Source organism: Coenobita brevimanus, chromosome 28, assembly GCF_032717465.1.
Source record: "Coenobita brevimanus isolate Jiangsu-jjx chromosome 28, ASM3271746v2, whole genome shotgun sequence".
Lineage (NCBI taxonomy): Eukaryota > Metazoa > Arthropoda > Malacostraca > Decapoda > Coenobitidae > Coenobita > Coenobita brevimanus.
The window spans coordinates 28549334-28565272 of record NC_136981.1 but is presented as its reverse complement, the minus strand read 5'-3'; positions in this window follow the sequence as shown (position 1 = coordinate 28565272).

Below are 15939 nucleotides of genomic sequence, written 5' to 3'. Positions count from 1 at the left end.
GGCAGGGAGGTTTTGAAAGTGAGTTGAATAAAAGAGAGATGATGGAATAATAGGAGAAGTTGAAAGACGAGTGGAACGCAGTGAAAGATCAGGAAAATGGCAGTCTGGAGGAGGAATGGCAGTTGTTTAAGAGTGCTGTCGTGGGGCATGCGGAAGAGGTGTGTGATGTGAGACGGGTGGGTGGTGGTGTATGAAAGGGAAGTGAATGATGGTGCGAGGAAGTAAGTATGGTTGTGGCTGAGAAGAGACGTGCAATGAAGTGTGGCTGCAGAGGAAGGATGAGGTGTCATATGAGAGGTATAAGGAAAAGAGGAATTGGGAGGGCTGGGCTGGGCATGATGCTAAAGTGGCAGCAGATGAGGGGTGGGGTAGACAGTTGACTGAGAATTTTCGACAGAGTAGAAAAATGTTTTGGAAGAAAAAGGTGCAAAAGGTGGAGTCTGGGAAGGAAGGGTGAGTAAAAGCAGAGGATGAATGGCTGTTAACTGAAATGAATGCAGTTAGGAAGAGACGGACAGAGTATTTTGAAAGAGTGTTAAATTTAGAGGACGAAAGGGAGGCTGAGATTGTGGCAGATGGAAGGGTGCAAGGAATAAATATGTTGGGAGAGTTGAATGATTCTTTGATCACAATGGAGGAAGTGTGGGAAGCAGTAAAGGAAATGAAAGCAAGGAAAGCCGCAGGTTTGGATGGGTGTGCTGTGGAATGCCTGAAACGTGGTGGAGAGACAATAGTTGGTTGATTAGTAAGATTGCTGGATGTGTGTTTCGTGAGCAGTATGGTGCCGATTGACTGAACAAGTGCTTGTGTTGTTCCGTTGTATAAAGGTAGGAGTGATAAGTATGAATGTACTAGCTTTAGGGGTATAAGTCTGTTGAATGTTGTAGGTAAGGCGTATGGGAGAATGTTAATTAAGAGAGTTAGAGATGGTACAGAGGGAGTGGTTGATGATGAGCGGTGTTGCTTTAGGAGAGGGAGGGGATGCGTGGATCGGGTGTTTGCTGTGAGACAGGTGTGTGAAAAGTATTTAGGAAAAAGTAAGGAAATATTTTGGGCTTCAGGGATTTCGAGAAAGCGTATGATAGAACTGATAGGGAGGCTTTGTGGACTGTTTTGAGATTGTATGGATTTGATGGTAGGTTGTTAAAAGGAGTGAAAAATTTTTATGTAAATAGTACAGCATGTGTAAAAGTACGAAATACTGTGAGTGAGTGATTTCCCGTGAGAGTGGGGCTGCAACAAGAACGTGTGACATCGCCTTGGTTGTTTAATATTTGTATGGGTGGTGTTGTAAGGGAGGTGAATGCGAGAGTGTTAGATGGAGGTTTGAGTCTGGTAAATGCTGATGGTAGAGAGTGGAATCTGAATCAGCTGCTGTTTGCGGATGATACTTCACTGGTGGCTGATTCAGAGGAGTGATTGAGGCAGTTGTAGAGGAGTTTCGAAGGGTTTGTGAAAGAAGGAAGGTGAGAATAAATGAGAATAAGAGTAAAGTGATAAAGTGTACGAGGTTCGTAGATGGTAGGAGGATGAATATAGTTTTGAATGGTGAGTTGCTTGAGGGGGTAGAGTGTTTTAGGTAATTAGGATCACTTGTTGCTGTGGATGGATACGAATAGAGATAAAAGTGAAGTTGAGAATGAATGAAGTAGGAGAGGTGGTGGGAGGAAGGAAAAAAGTGTTTAGATTTTGTTTGCTTAGAATGAATGTAAAGAGAAGGCTCTATGAGAGTGTAATGGTACTGACTGCATTATATGGGGCTGAAACATGGAGTACGGGTGTAGCAGAAAGGAAAAGTTTGAACGTAATAGAGATGAGGTGTCTGAGGATTATGTGTGGAGTAACATGTTTGGATTAAGTGAGAAATGATGAAGTGCAAAGGAGAACTGGAGTTATGCGTGACATGGCTGATCAGGTTGGGCAGAGAGTGTTGTGATGGTTTGGGCATATGGAGAGAATGGATGAAGAACGATTGGTGAAAAAGATAACTGGATCTGATGTGAGAGGTGTAAGGCTGAGAGGAAGACCACGAATAGGATGGATGGACAGTGTGAAGAGAGCGTTAGATGTGAGAGGGATGTCTGCTGAGCAAGGAAGAGTGGCTGCGTGTGACAGGAATGATTGGAGAGAAATTGTGAATGAATAAATAGTGACGCGGCCCTGAGGGGATATTCTCCAGCATTAGGTCTGATCAACTGATCAGGTCAGATGCGGGTAAGGGGTTGGGTCCAGTATGATGCGGCAGAGGTAAACCAACTCTGCTGTTGGGCCCTGCTGAGGATTTCACTGATTGCACTGCACAGCTAACCCTCGTGTGGTGTGGTGCGATGAGGATCTGTCCCTAATCCCCTTGGGACTAAGATACAATAAATGTTTGTGGGTGGATGAGTAAATTGGGAGTGTGTCATCCTGCCTCGGCTACCTCCCTTTCTTTGGGGGAAGCAGCCTTGGTATACAGATAGACTATTATTATTATTATTATTATTATTATTATTATTATTATCATCATTATTATTATTATTATTATTAATTACTGTTATTGTTGTTGTTGTTATTCCACCAGTGAGCGCGTAGTGTGGATAGCATATGTTTTGCCTGCCAAATATGATTCTATCTGTTTTTTGTATGTGTGTTAACAGCATAACTGAAATATTTTTCATCCGTTTATAACTAAACTTCATTAAAAAGTTCTGAGTCAGTGTGAAAACGAATTACTTTCTTTAGCAATCGGTCTCAGGTCAAGAACATTACAGCGAGCTCAGCTTTAACAGTTTTGATCTGATTTAGACTGCGCTTGGTGTAAGGACTGAGAGTATTGTAGGAACGAAAGGATTCGATTTTGACAACAGTCGGTCAGTGCCAAGGTAACAGGGCAACGTCAAACTCGGCCTGTGTGTGTATTGGAACAAAATAACTATAACAGATTTGATATACTTTGGACTAAACTTGGTGGAAGGATTGAGGGTCAGCGAAATGCCTGGTGTATTGCATTAGATGGGTCAAAGGTCAAGGTGATTTAAATCAAACTTGGCGGAAGGTTGAAGCACTTGGATCTCAAGAACATCCAGACTAAAATCAAGGTTACATGGCGAGGTCAAAATTCAAGGATACATGGCAGGTTCAACTTAATGGTTTTGATCCGATATAAACCAAAATGGTTGACGGTAAACAGAGGATAATGTATTTAATTTCAGTCAGGGGTCCATGTCACAGAGCAAGGTCAGATTTCGACCCGTGTGTATCTCTATATAAAATGTCTAAAATAATTTGATCTGATTTCAGTTAAACTTAGCGGAATGGTTGGTTGTCCGGCAAAGAAATACCCCATTATTTTCAAGTAAAACAGGGCAAAGGTCAAGGTCTCAGGGCAAGATATTTATGCGATTTAGATCAAACCAAGAACAATGGTTCAAGGTGTGGAAAAGATGAAGGAAGTCAATTTTGAGACCAATCATCCAAAGGTCATGGTCACACAACACGGATAAAATTCAACCACAGTAATTAAAGCAATTTTGACTTAGTATAGACTATACTTGGTGGTATGACTAAGGATTGGCCAAAGGTGAAGAAACTCACTGTTAAGAACAGCAGGTCATAGGTAAAGATCGCGGAAGAAGGTCAGTTGAAATAGTTTCGATCTTACTTGGATCAAATTTGGTGGATGGGTTGAGAATCAAAAGCTAGAATAAATTGTGCTCTCTCTCTCTCTTTCTCTCTCTCTCTCTGCATATATACAGTATATAAATGAGGAGTAGACTGTAACACCAGTCGAGCAAGGCAGTACTCCCAAGGTGGGTGGAAAGCTGATGACAGGGAGAGCTGGAGCTCCCGTTTCATCAGCCCTCGGGACTAGTTCCTGACCATCCCCCTTTGCTGAACTTTTTCAGTGTCTCAGTAACACAGAGAGTAGGTCAGCATGCTCTCCAATACAAGTTTCTCTAACTATCAACACCAAACTACATGCACAGTACACACTACACTTCCTTTCCCAAAATTCAAAAACATATCATGGCTTCAAGACACATAGCCTCGGAGTCCCCAGCAGGGGAGGACCATAAATGCCCCCACCTTCCGCCCCTCTCCCGGTGACGACTTGAACCGCCTGGAATAACTGTCTGACTCACTTCTTCATTTTTGCAACATTCGCGGCCTTTCCTCTAACTTTCGCTCTGTTGAGCACCACCTCTCCTCCTCTAAACCTCACCTTCTTTTAGTAACTGAGACTCAGCTGTCTGAGGCAACTGACAGCAAACCCTTTTCTGTATCCTCTTACTTTCCCTATACTCATTTCAAAGCCAAAGGTGGCTGTTGAGTACATATACACAACGACTAATCTTGCTCTCATGTTCCTGAACTCGATTCTTCTGAATTCTCTACACTCTGGCTTCAGCTTTCCTGCCATTTTCTGACTAAATATATCTGTGCTGTTTACTTATCCCTTAATTCTACTGACTATCAAAAATTCTTCGACCATCTTACTTCTACGACGGAACACATTCTGTCCATTTCTCCTTTCTCTGAAATCTCCATTCTAAGAAATTTCAATGTTCACCTCCATGTTTGGCTCTCCTCTCCTTTCACTGATGTACCTGGTGAACGAGCCTACATTTTTTCTATCCTTAATGACCTAAGGCAGCTTGTACAGCACCCTAACCGTATCCCTGACCGCCTTGGAGAGAGATCCAACATACTTGATCTCTTCCTTACAACTACTCCTTCTGCTTACACTGTTAATCTTTTCTCTCCATTGGGCTCCTCCAATCACAACCTTATTACCTTAAGCTGTCCTATCGCTTCAGTGTGGCCTGTGGACTCTCGAAAGAAACGTCGTCTGTGGCACTTTGGGGCTGCAGATTGGGAGTCCCTCAGGCAGTACTTCTTTGATTTTCCATGGAATGATTATTACTTCCATGGCTGGGAGTCATTTGAGTGTGCCTTGCGCATTACAGTGGTAAGTCTCTCGGGCATGGAAGCATACATTCCTTTCTCATATCCTTTGACTAATGCAAGAAAACCTTGGTTTAATCACGCTTGTTCTAATGCTGTCTGCAACAATGAGAGGGCCTATAAAAGGTACCAGAGCTAACCCACCCCAGAATCACATTGTTTTTACATTTCTGCCCTGAATCGTGCTAAGTCTGTTCTTCGCTCTGCTAAAAATAATTTCATGCGTACTAAATGCTCTCAACTCTCCAACTCGAATTCTTCCCGCTCCTTCTGGCACCTTGCCAAAAACCTTTCTAACAACTTTACCTCATCATCCTTCCCTCCTCTTTTCTACTTTGATGGTTCTGTAGCTATTTCTTCTACTGATAAAGCAGATCTCTTCACTCAGACTTTCTCTTCTAGTTCCACCTTGGATAATTCCGGTGCTGTTCCTCCATCACTTCGCACCTCTGATTTCCTCATGGCTGACATTAAAATTTCTTCAGCTGATGTATTTTCTGCCATCACTGGCCTCAATACTAACAAGGCATATGGGCCTGATGGAGTCCCTCCTGTTGTCCTCAAGAACACTGCTTCTACGCTTACACCCTGCCTAGGTAAACTCTTTCGCCTTTGTCTATCAACTTGTAACTTTCCTTCTTGCCGGAAGTTTGCTTTCATTCAGCCAGCCCCCAAGAAGGGTGACCACTCCCAACCCTCTAACTATCGTCCAATTGCTTTAACATCCTGTATTTCAAAAGTTTTCGAGTCAATTCTTAATAGAAAAAATTTAAAGCATCTTTCCTATCACAACCTTCTTTCTGATCATCAGTATGGGTTCAGTCAGGGACGCTCCACTGGCAATCTTCTCACCCATCTTTCAGACTCCTGATCATCCTCTTTTCGGGACTCTGGGGAAAGCTTTGCCATTGCACTGGACATCTCAAAGGCTTTCGATCGAGTCTGACACAAATCTTTAATTTCCAAACTGCCCTCTTTCTGTTTCTATCCTTCTATCTGTGTCTTTATTTACAACTTCCTTTCTTGTCGTTCTATAGCCGCTGTTGTAGACGGCCATTATTCTTTTCCTAGACCTATCGACAGTGGTGTTCCTCAGGGCTATGTCCTATCGCCAACTCTCTTCCTTTTATTCTTCAGTGAACTTCTAAGCTGTACATCTAACCTTTTCCACTCATACGTTGATGACTCCACCCTTCACCTTTCCATTCGGTTCCCGCAACGTCCATCTCATCAGTTACTTCAACAAGCAAGGGATGAGGCTATGGCACACCTAATGTCTATCTTGGTTCGTATCTCTGACTGGGGTAAAAATAATTTTTTGGTTTTTAATGCATCAAAGACTCAGTTCTTACACCTATCAACCCGACAAAATCTTCCACAGGTGTAACCACTAATGTTTAATAATATTCAGCTTAATCCTGCATCATCCTTGAACATGCTTGGGGTTTCATTCACTCGGGACTTATCTTGGAAAGTTCATATTACATCTCTTGTAAAATCTGCTTCCAAGAGATTGGGCGTCCTAAGCCGACTCCGTTCTTTCTTTACCCCTGCACAATTGTTGATTCTATACAGGTGTTTTATCCGCCCGTGTGTGGAGTATAACTCTCATGTGTGGCAAGGCTTCCCATATACAGCTCTTCTCAACAGCGTGGAGTCAAAGACTTTTTGTGTGATTAACTCCTCCTCTTACTGGCTCCCTTCAGCCACTGTTTCATCGCCGCACTGTTGCATCTTTATCTCTTTTCTATCGTTACTTCAATGATCACTGCTCCTCTGAACTGTCTGCTTGCATCCCTGCACCTCTATGAGGGGCCGGTAGCACCCGTCTAACAGCTAACTCTCATCCCTTTTCTGTCCAACTCTCTAATGCAAGAGTTCACCGTTACTCCTAGTCCTTCATTTATGCAACAGTTCAACTCTGGAACTGTCTCCCTCTGTCTGTATTTCTTGCTAGGTATAATCTCCAGTTTTTCACACGCAGTGTGTCCAGGCATCTCGAAATGATCGGATCTTGAATTTGGCTATCTCTTGTATTTTGTTTTTCTCTTGGAAGAAACAGTTATTGCGGCCTCATGGCCTTTGGTTCCTTCTTCCTAGCATATATATATATATATATATATATATATATATATATATATATATATATATATATATATATATATATATATATATATATATATTGTATGTGTGTGTGTGTGTGTGTGTGTACACATTTATTGGTTTGCATATGTGCATGCGTATGTATGCGTGTTTTACACTTGTGAAGGGCTCATCTGTCCATGAAAAGTAGTATTTACGAACAGGATATAAAAACACTGTATGTAGAAAAAAAAAAAAAATGAGGTGGATTCCTAGTGTTCAGTGGTGGAGCACTGTTTTTGAAAAATCACCGTTGGACAAAAATTTGTATGTAATACTTGAAATGAGTATGCATATTATCATTTTGTAAACAGTGTTTGGAGTATGTATATATATAATATCCTTCAACGCATTTTTGTCAATTAACTAGAACTACTACCAAGAATGATTATTATAATGTCGGGCAAGGGATCGGATTTTAAAATGCATTGAAAGTAAAATGCCTATAGCCAGTATCTTACACAACCCTTTATTACCAAGGATTCGACTCAACATTGCACAGTACGTTGCGCTTCCACTTCAGCACATATCATCATCATCAGCAGCAGCAGCAGAAGCCACACCTTATGCCATACTCTAATTGGAGTAGGTAGGCTCCAGAGACAGCAAAAAGGGGAGAAAACGCACAAACAAATTTAATACAGCTATCACTAAAGTGCCCTACGTTAACTCTGTACAACTCTATTCACTCCTTCCTTAATTATTCAGAATTTTACGTCTTCCACACAAACGATAAGAAGGAGAGAGAACACTAGACAAATACTAAAGAAAAGTTATATCTTTAAGAAGAGGAGTGTTGGTGTTGAATAACTATTGAGATAATCAACATTAATTTGAGTAAAAAGAGAAAAAATCAGAAAAAAAGAGGGAAATAAAACATAATTTTTTTTTTTTTATGCGAGGAAAAAGGAACCAAAGGCCAAAGGCCACGAGCCCGCAATAACAGTTCCCTCCAAGAGAAAAACAAAATACAATAGAGAGCCAAATTCAAGATCCGATCATTACGAGATGCTGCTATTCAGTAAAAGGCATTTCCATCCCTATAGCTGCCACATTGCATATTGTTACACCTCGTACTGCCACGCCGCAGTGTCACCCCAAATAACGCACTAGCTTTAATTTCCTAATACACAGATAAGTCTTATGCTGTAGGAAAAGTAATGAGCAACTTTGCATGACGCAAAGTTGCTTGGATACAGTTAGGTTGTCTGGAGGTCCTTTCATCGAAATCACCACCGATCAACTTTGGAATACGACCAGAAAAAGCAAAATTACTTATTGATATGAATTTAGCACAAAAACATAATATGACGAGCAAGAGCTGAGAGTCAACAATGTGACAGATAGCAATAGATAATGACATTATCATTTGAGCTGCGGAATAACTTACAGATCGTCCCTTGCAGAATAAATAAAAAAAATGACATTAGCTTCATGTCTAACTTTGCATTTAACTCACTGACTGCAATATGCTTCCCCTGACTGAAGACAACCTTGTGGCATTAACTGGAATTACATAGTCCGAACTGCTCTGATGCGTTACTGAGGTAGTCGTTACCTTTTTGACGACCTCAGGCATAAATGATTTGCATCCAACATTAAATGAAATTGAATATAGAGTTAATAATTTTACTGGTAATAAAGATTATGATGATGATAATTCACAACTAAAGGTTAAAATTCGGTGAGGGGGGGGGGTAATGAATGGGTATGTGTGAACGAAGGGAGTGAGGAGTACAAGGTGAGCAGGTGTTTACATTAGTAACCAAAGACCTTGGGGGCAGGGAGGCATTAATTTTCTGCCCTGAATATATTCTCCCCCTCAGATGTCGTCTAGGTAAATATGCAGTTTCGCATTAGTTCCAGTGTTTTTCTTTTTTCTTTTTTTTCCCTTAAGATCAAGGCTTGCTAGATATACAGGTTCATTTCAGTGAAAAGTTTCCTTACCTTAGAACAGTGGTTCTTAACCTTTTTTGAGTCACGGACCCCTTTGAGAATCTGGTGAAAGCTATGAACCCCCTTCCATACCGAAAATGCACTTAAGCACATAAATAACAGCATTTTGCATGCAGTAAATATATTATATTTTATTGAAAACTACCTTATGCAGTGAATAACATCCATCCATCCATCATCCAATCCTACATTGTCCCATGAGGAGCGTAGGAGCCCGGAGCTAGACAGTTGGTCCCAACATTTAAGATGAGAGTGACCAGCCTCACTCATCCCTGAGTGGCATTACATGAGCAATCAGCCCCAACAACCCCTTGGATATAAACCTTCACCATGCTCAGTCTGATTGGACGCAATAAGTACACACTAACCACCAGGCACCAAAATTTTGTTATATGGTTACCACCCAGCGTAATAAATGGTTTCCTGGTGTACAGGAAACCATTTGCCTTGTCACTCAGTGTAGAGTCACCCACTGGCAGAAGGAAGAGGAAAGAATGAAGGAAAGAAAGACAGAAGAGGGAGTGTAAAGTTACCCATAGGCAGAAGAACAAGGAAAGAATGAAGGAAAGGAAGACAGAAGTGGATGGAAGGAAAGAAGGATGGAGGAGAGGAAAGGGCAGACACCCGAAAGCAGCATTACATCGAGTGAGTGGATGGTGAGCGCCCCCACCTACCACAAAGTATAACACAGGCTTTACAAAGAATTGTGTTTCTCACTCTTTTTCATGCAAAAACTAATGACCACTCGATGAAAAAATGAAATTCATCTAACCTGTGCAAATTAAACAAAACAAAACTTTAATTCTGTTCAAAAGTTCATTTCAATGAGAGGGTTGTTGTTTGGCTTGAATAAGATGAAATTGTGGAGTGGTCTTGACAAGGCAACACGCATGTAATCGTTGACATCCAGCTGATTTTGACTTTTCATTTTGACAGAAAGAAGCGCTGAAAACCCTGACTCACAAAGGTATGTAGTAGCAAATAGAATCAGAGCACCCATAGTTCGCTCTGTCAGATGAGGATAGGCTTGTCAATGAAAACCAGAATTCTTCAAGACTCTTCGAGTTTTTTTGAGGGGAAGGGCAGCTAACGATGCTAAACGGCATCATGCAATATCGCTATGTTGTTCTCAATTATTCTGACCTTCACAGACCCCCTGAAGCCCATCCATGGACCCCTTGGGGGTCCATGGACCACAGGTTAAGAACCCCTGCTTTAGAAGATCTAGAGGAAGGCTTGCTAGACATACAGTTTATTCCATTGCATATTTTCCTTGGTTTAGAAGATGAAGGGGAAGGCTAACCAGATATGCAATTTCAATTCGGTATAAAGTTTTCTCGATTTAGATCAAGGGGAGGACTTCATGTTGTTGGAATTAACATTTCACTTCACTGTAAGTTTTCCATGATATGGAAGATTAAGAATTAGTTATTATTTATTTTCAATGCAAGGAATAAGGAACCAAAGGCCAGGAGCCCGCAAACTGATCCCTCAAAAAAAAAAAAAAAAAAAAAAAAAAAAAAAAAAAAAAGATAACAGAGCCAAATTCAAGATCCATACATTTCGAAATGCCTGGACACACTGCGTTTGAAAAACTGGAGATAGTAGGCAGTACGACAGACAGAGGAAGACAGTTCTAGAGTTGACCGTTGCATGTAAGAAGGACTGGGAGTAATGGTTCACTCTTCCATTAGAGAGCCGGACCGAAAAGGGATGAGAGTTTGTTACTACTCGTAGACGAGTGTTACGCGCCCGTCATAGTGGTGGGGGGATGCAAGCAGGCATTTCAGAAGAGCAGTGACCATTGATGTAGAGAGATAAAAGAGATAAAGATGCAACAGTGCAGCGAAAAGACAGAGGTTGAAGCGAGCCAGTAAGAGGAGGAGAGGTAATGAGACGAAAAGCATTTGACTCCACCTTGTTGAGATGAGCTGTATGTTGGGAGCCCCCCACACATAAGAGTTGCACTCTACACAGGGGCGAATAAAAGCCGTGTGTAAAATGAACAACTATGCAGCGGTGAAGAAGGCACGGAGTCGACTTACCACACCTGATCTCTTAGAAACATATTTTACAAGAGAGGTAATATGTTCTTTCCAAGATTAATACAGAGAGAATGAAACCCCAAGTATATTTAAAGATGATGCAGGACTAAGCTGGATATTATTAAAAATTAGAGGATATTCATGTGGAAGATGTCGGGTAGATCGATGTAAGAACTGAGTTTTTGATACATTAAAAAAAAAAAATATATATATATATATAAAAAAAGATTACCTTAACTCCAGTCAGGGATATGAGCCAAGTCAGACATTAGGTGTGCCATAGCCTCATCCCTTGTCTGTTGAATTAACTGCTGAGATGGACGCTGTGGGAAACGAATGGGAAGGTGTAGGGTGGAGTCATCAGCATATGAGTGGATAGGGTTAGATGTACAGCTTAGAAGGTCACTGATGAATGAAAGGGAGAGAGTTGGCGACAGGACTGAGCCTGAGGAACACCATTATTGATAGCTCTAGGAGAAGAACGGTGACTGTTTAAAAAAGCAGCTATAAAACGACCAGAAAGGAAGCTAGAGATGAAGGCACGGATAGAGGGATAACCGTAAGAGGGCAATTTGGAAATTAAAGATTTATGCCACACTCGATCGAAAGCCTTTGAGATGTCAAGTGCAATGGCAAGGCTTTTGTCAAAGTCTCAAAAGGAATATGACAAGGAATCTGAAAGGTAGCTGAGAAGATCGCCAGTGGAGCGTCCCCGACGGAAACCATACTGACAATCAGAAAGAAGGTTATGGTAGGAAAGATGTTTTAAAATTTTTTTGTTAAGAATAAACTCGAAAACTTTTGAAATACAGAATGTTAAAGCAACTGGGAGATAATGAGAGGGCTGGGAATGGTCACCCTTCTTTGGGACTGGCTGAATGAGTGTAAACTTCCAGCAAGAAGGAAAGGTACAAGTTGATAAACAAAGGCGAAAGAGTTTGCCTAGGCAGGGTGTAAGCACAGAAGCACAGTTCTTGAGGACAACAGGAGCGACCCCATCAGGCCCATATGCCTTGTTATTATTGAGGCCAGTGATGGCAGAACATACATCAGTTGAAGAAATCTTAATGCCAGCCATGAGGAAGTCAGAGAGGGGGGAAGTGATTGAGGAACACCACAGTAATCGTCTAAGGTGGAATTGGAAGAGAAAGACTGAGCGACGAGATCTGCTTTATCAGTAGATAAAATAGCTGTAGAACCATTAGAGTGGAAAGGGAGGGAAGGATAATGAGGTAAAGTTATTAGAAAGATTTTTGGCAAGGTGCCAGAAGGACCGGGAAGAATTCGAGTTGGAGAGTTGAGAGCATTTAGTACGGATGAAATTATTTTTAGCAGAGCGAAGAACAGACTTGCAAGGATTCCGGGCAGAAACGTAAAAGAGACGAGATTCAGGAGTGGGTTGGCTCCGGTACCTTTTGTAGTCCCTCTTCTTGTTGTGGACAGCATTAGAACAAACGAGATTAAACCAATTTTTATTTGTTTGTTTGTTTGTTTTTTGCATTAGTCGGAGGATATGAGAAAGGAATGTGTGCTTGCATTGCCGAGAGAATAACCTCCGTAATGTGCAAGACACACTCAGATGGCTCCGGGCATGGAAGCAATGATCATGCCTGGGAAAATCAAAGAAGTACTGCCTGAGGGCCTCCCAATCTGCAGCTGCAAAGTGCCACAACCGACGCTTGTAGGGAGGGTCCACAGGCGTTACTGGAGCGATATTACAGGTTAAAGTGACAGGGTTGTGATCGGAGGAGCCCAATGGGGAGGAAATATTAACAGCGTAAGCAGAAGGATTAGTTGTAAGGAATAGGTTAAGTATGTTGGAACTCTCTTCAAGGGGGTCAGGGATACGGGTAGGGCGCTGTACAAGTTAGTTGTAGTTTTCCGTCAATGCATTTTTATTCATTTAGAAGAGCAAATGGAAAATAAACTCATTCAATAAGAAGACATTTTATTTTACCTCATCATTGCTACCTTCCAAGAACGTTATCCAGCTGGGAAGAGAAAGTTATCCAGCTGGGAAGAGTTTTCAAATTGTCGAAACTAGATACAATCTCCACTAACTTACTCAATAAATGAGTTTCGTCCCAGATATGATAAGATGGTTCCGAGGTAACCGGAATTTGTGACATCGTGAAGGAGGTAGTAATGTTGAAATATATCGCATTGCTGACTCCTTGCCCATGGAATTTAGATTAAACTCCCAGCATCGTATATTCCACCCATTTTTAAAAAGTTTGATTCACTTTATTCTTCATTTACAAGGGCTCAGTGTTCTTTCTCATTTTATACTATGGCAGTCGTCGTCATTATTCTCATACATATGCTTTTACTTTGGTCGCTATGGAAGTCTGCACAACAAATCACAGAACAAAATCTGTATCACTGATGCTTGTGTGAAGACTGCTGGCTCTGTCTTTTTTTTCTGTTATTATTTCTAAACTGTATCACTCGCACTGCACAGTTGACCCTTGTGCGGTGTGATGCGGTGAGCATCTGTCCCTTCTCCCCTTTAGGGCTAAGATGTGAATGAATGTATTTGAATGAATGAGTAAATTGGGAGTGTGTCGTCCTGTCTCGGCTACCTCCCTTTCCTTTGGGGGAAGCAGCCTAGGTATATAGATAGATCACTCGCATCATTCGCATTTGCCTATCAACATGTCTGAAACCCTTTCACCACGATTATGCCTCTTTATACTTATTTTACTTTCATTATCATCAGATGGTTTGTTCAGTAAAGGTGATATTCTCTTCTTTTTAACTTCATAAGCATTATTACGTAATTTCTTACACATTCCCTCGTGGAGCGAAAGCCGATGTTATCTCTTTAGCGGTGTGTGTGTGTGTGTGTGTGTGTGTGTGTGTGTGTGTGTGTGTGTGTGTGTGTGTGTGTGTGTGTGTGTGTGTGTGTGTGTGTGTGTGTGTGTGTGTTTTAACAAAACAATTCAACTAGCTTTTTCCTGATTTTTGCCAAGCTAGGTGGAAGGGTGGAAGAGCAGACCACAAAGAAGCCTATTGTTCTTAAGAGCAATATATCAAAGGCCAAGGTCACAGGGCATGGAAAAATGTTGACCTAGCAAAATCAACTTAAACAGTTTCCATTCAATTTTGACCAAACTTAGAGAAATAGTTGAAAATTAGGAAAGAATGAAGTGATTCGGTTTTGAGAACAAGCATTCAAAAAAGAGGACACAAGGTAAGACAAAGCTTTGAGCTGTTTGTGTGGATGTTACCAAAATAAATGAAAAAACATAGATCCGATTTTAACCAAACTAGAGTAGGTGCAAGGACTGAGGGATGGCTAAAAAGTACACCTCCTGTAACTGCGAAAAAGTGTCCAAAGGTCTAGGTCACAGGGCAACGTCAACTTCAATCATTTTATCCAGTTTAGACCAAACTATGGGGAAGTGTTGAGGAGAATGCTAGAATAAATGGATTCTGTTTTCGAGACCCTTTAATCAAAGGTCTAGGTCACACGGAAAGGTCAAAGGTCAGAATCACAGGGCAAGATCATCACAAACAGTTCTGATCTTGTATGAGCCAAACTTGGAGGAAGGGTTAAGGGTCGGGCAAGAACGATGGCATTCACTTGTGAGAACAATCAGTCAAAGATCCAAGTAACAGTGCAATGTATATATTTGACCCATTGTGTCTGTGTGACCTACTGTTGTTTAGACCAATAAGTCAAGTTCATGGTCACATGGCAAGATCAACTTAAACTGTTCTTATCCGACGTAGACTAAACTTTTTACAAGCATTCAGGTTAAACGAAGATAAAGAAATTAATCTGAATGCAGTTAGTTAAAGATCAAAGTCTCAGGTAAAATTCAAAGGTCAAAGGCACCGGAAGAAGCCAAGTCAAACAGACTTGTTCTGATTTGAACCAAAGCTGGTGAAGGGGTGAAGGACTAGGAAAGAATGAAATCATTATGGTCTTCAGAGCAAGCTATTGAAGGCCTGATTCATAGGAAAAAGTGAATTATTCGACCCAGAGATTAGTTGGTGGACACCTTTTTGTGTGTGCAGTTTTATTCAGCTCAGTAGAGAGTAAAGACCTGTCTTAGTGCAGGGGTTAGTAGCAGTAAGTCCATTCAGCCCAGAAGAGATCTGTCTTAGTGAAGGGATTAGCAGCAGGAAGGCTCCCCCACCCTCCCACACACACGCTCCTTGTTCTCTAGATCCATTCCAGCATACAAGCCTCTGTTATTTCTTTTATTCGCTCCCATTTTGCTGTAGCCATAACTTACCCGTAATACAACCCCATTGCCGTAATCCGAGACCTGGGCTGGGTGTTGAAGCTGTGGTGCGGAGGGATAAGCCTAAATATCCCTGAGGCGTCCTCTTGATCCAACTTTCCTGCAAGTTTTGTGTTTATTCCTGTGAGCCTCGTAAAGACTCAAAGTTACAGCCAGGCTTTCTCACAGGGCGGCCGTTAGTATTGCATATTGTGGAGAAAACCTGCATGCCTGAATATTACTGGATTAATGCACTATTCGTCATTAAGGAGGTCGTTCAGTACTGATAGTATTTAATGCTATTATTATTTTTCAATATTTTGAGTTCAAACCTCAGAAGTTTTTTTTTTTTTTTTTTTTTTTTTTCTATGTGCTCGACTCTGGGCATAGGCTTCACAGTCTGCTCCCAAGGCCCAGTAGTCCTCCTACATATCATACACCTCTACATGTCACCACTTCGGCGCTAACACCCCCGTCCATATTGAATACATGCTAGGGCTGTCTCATACAGGACTGGTGTATTGGTATTAGCGGGGGTATTTTTACATGACGGCGGGTCTTCTGGTACAGTAGATCGGTTAAGTCTGCTTTACATGAAATTCAAACCCTTAAGCTGT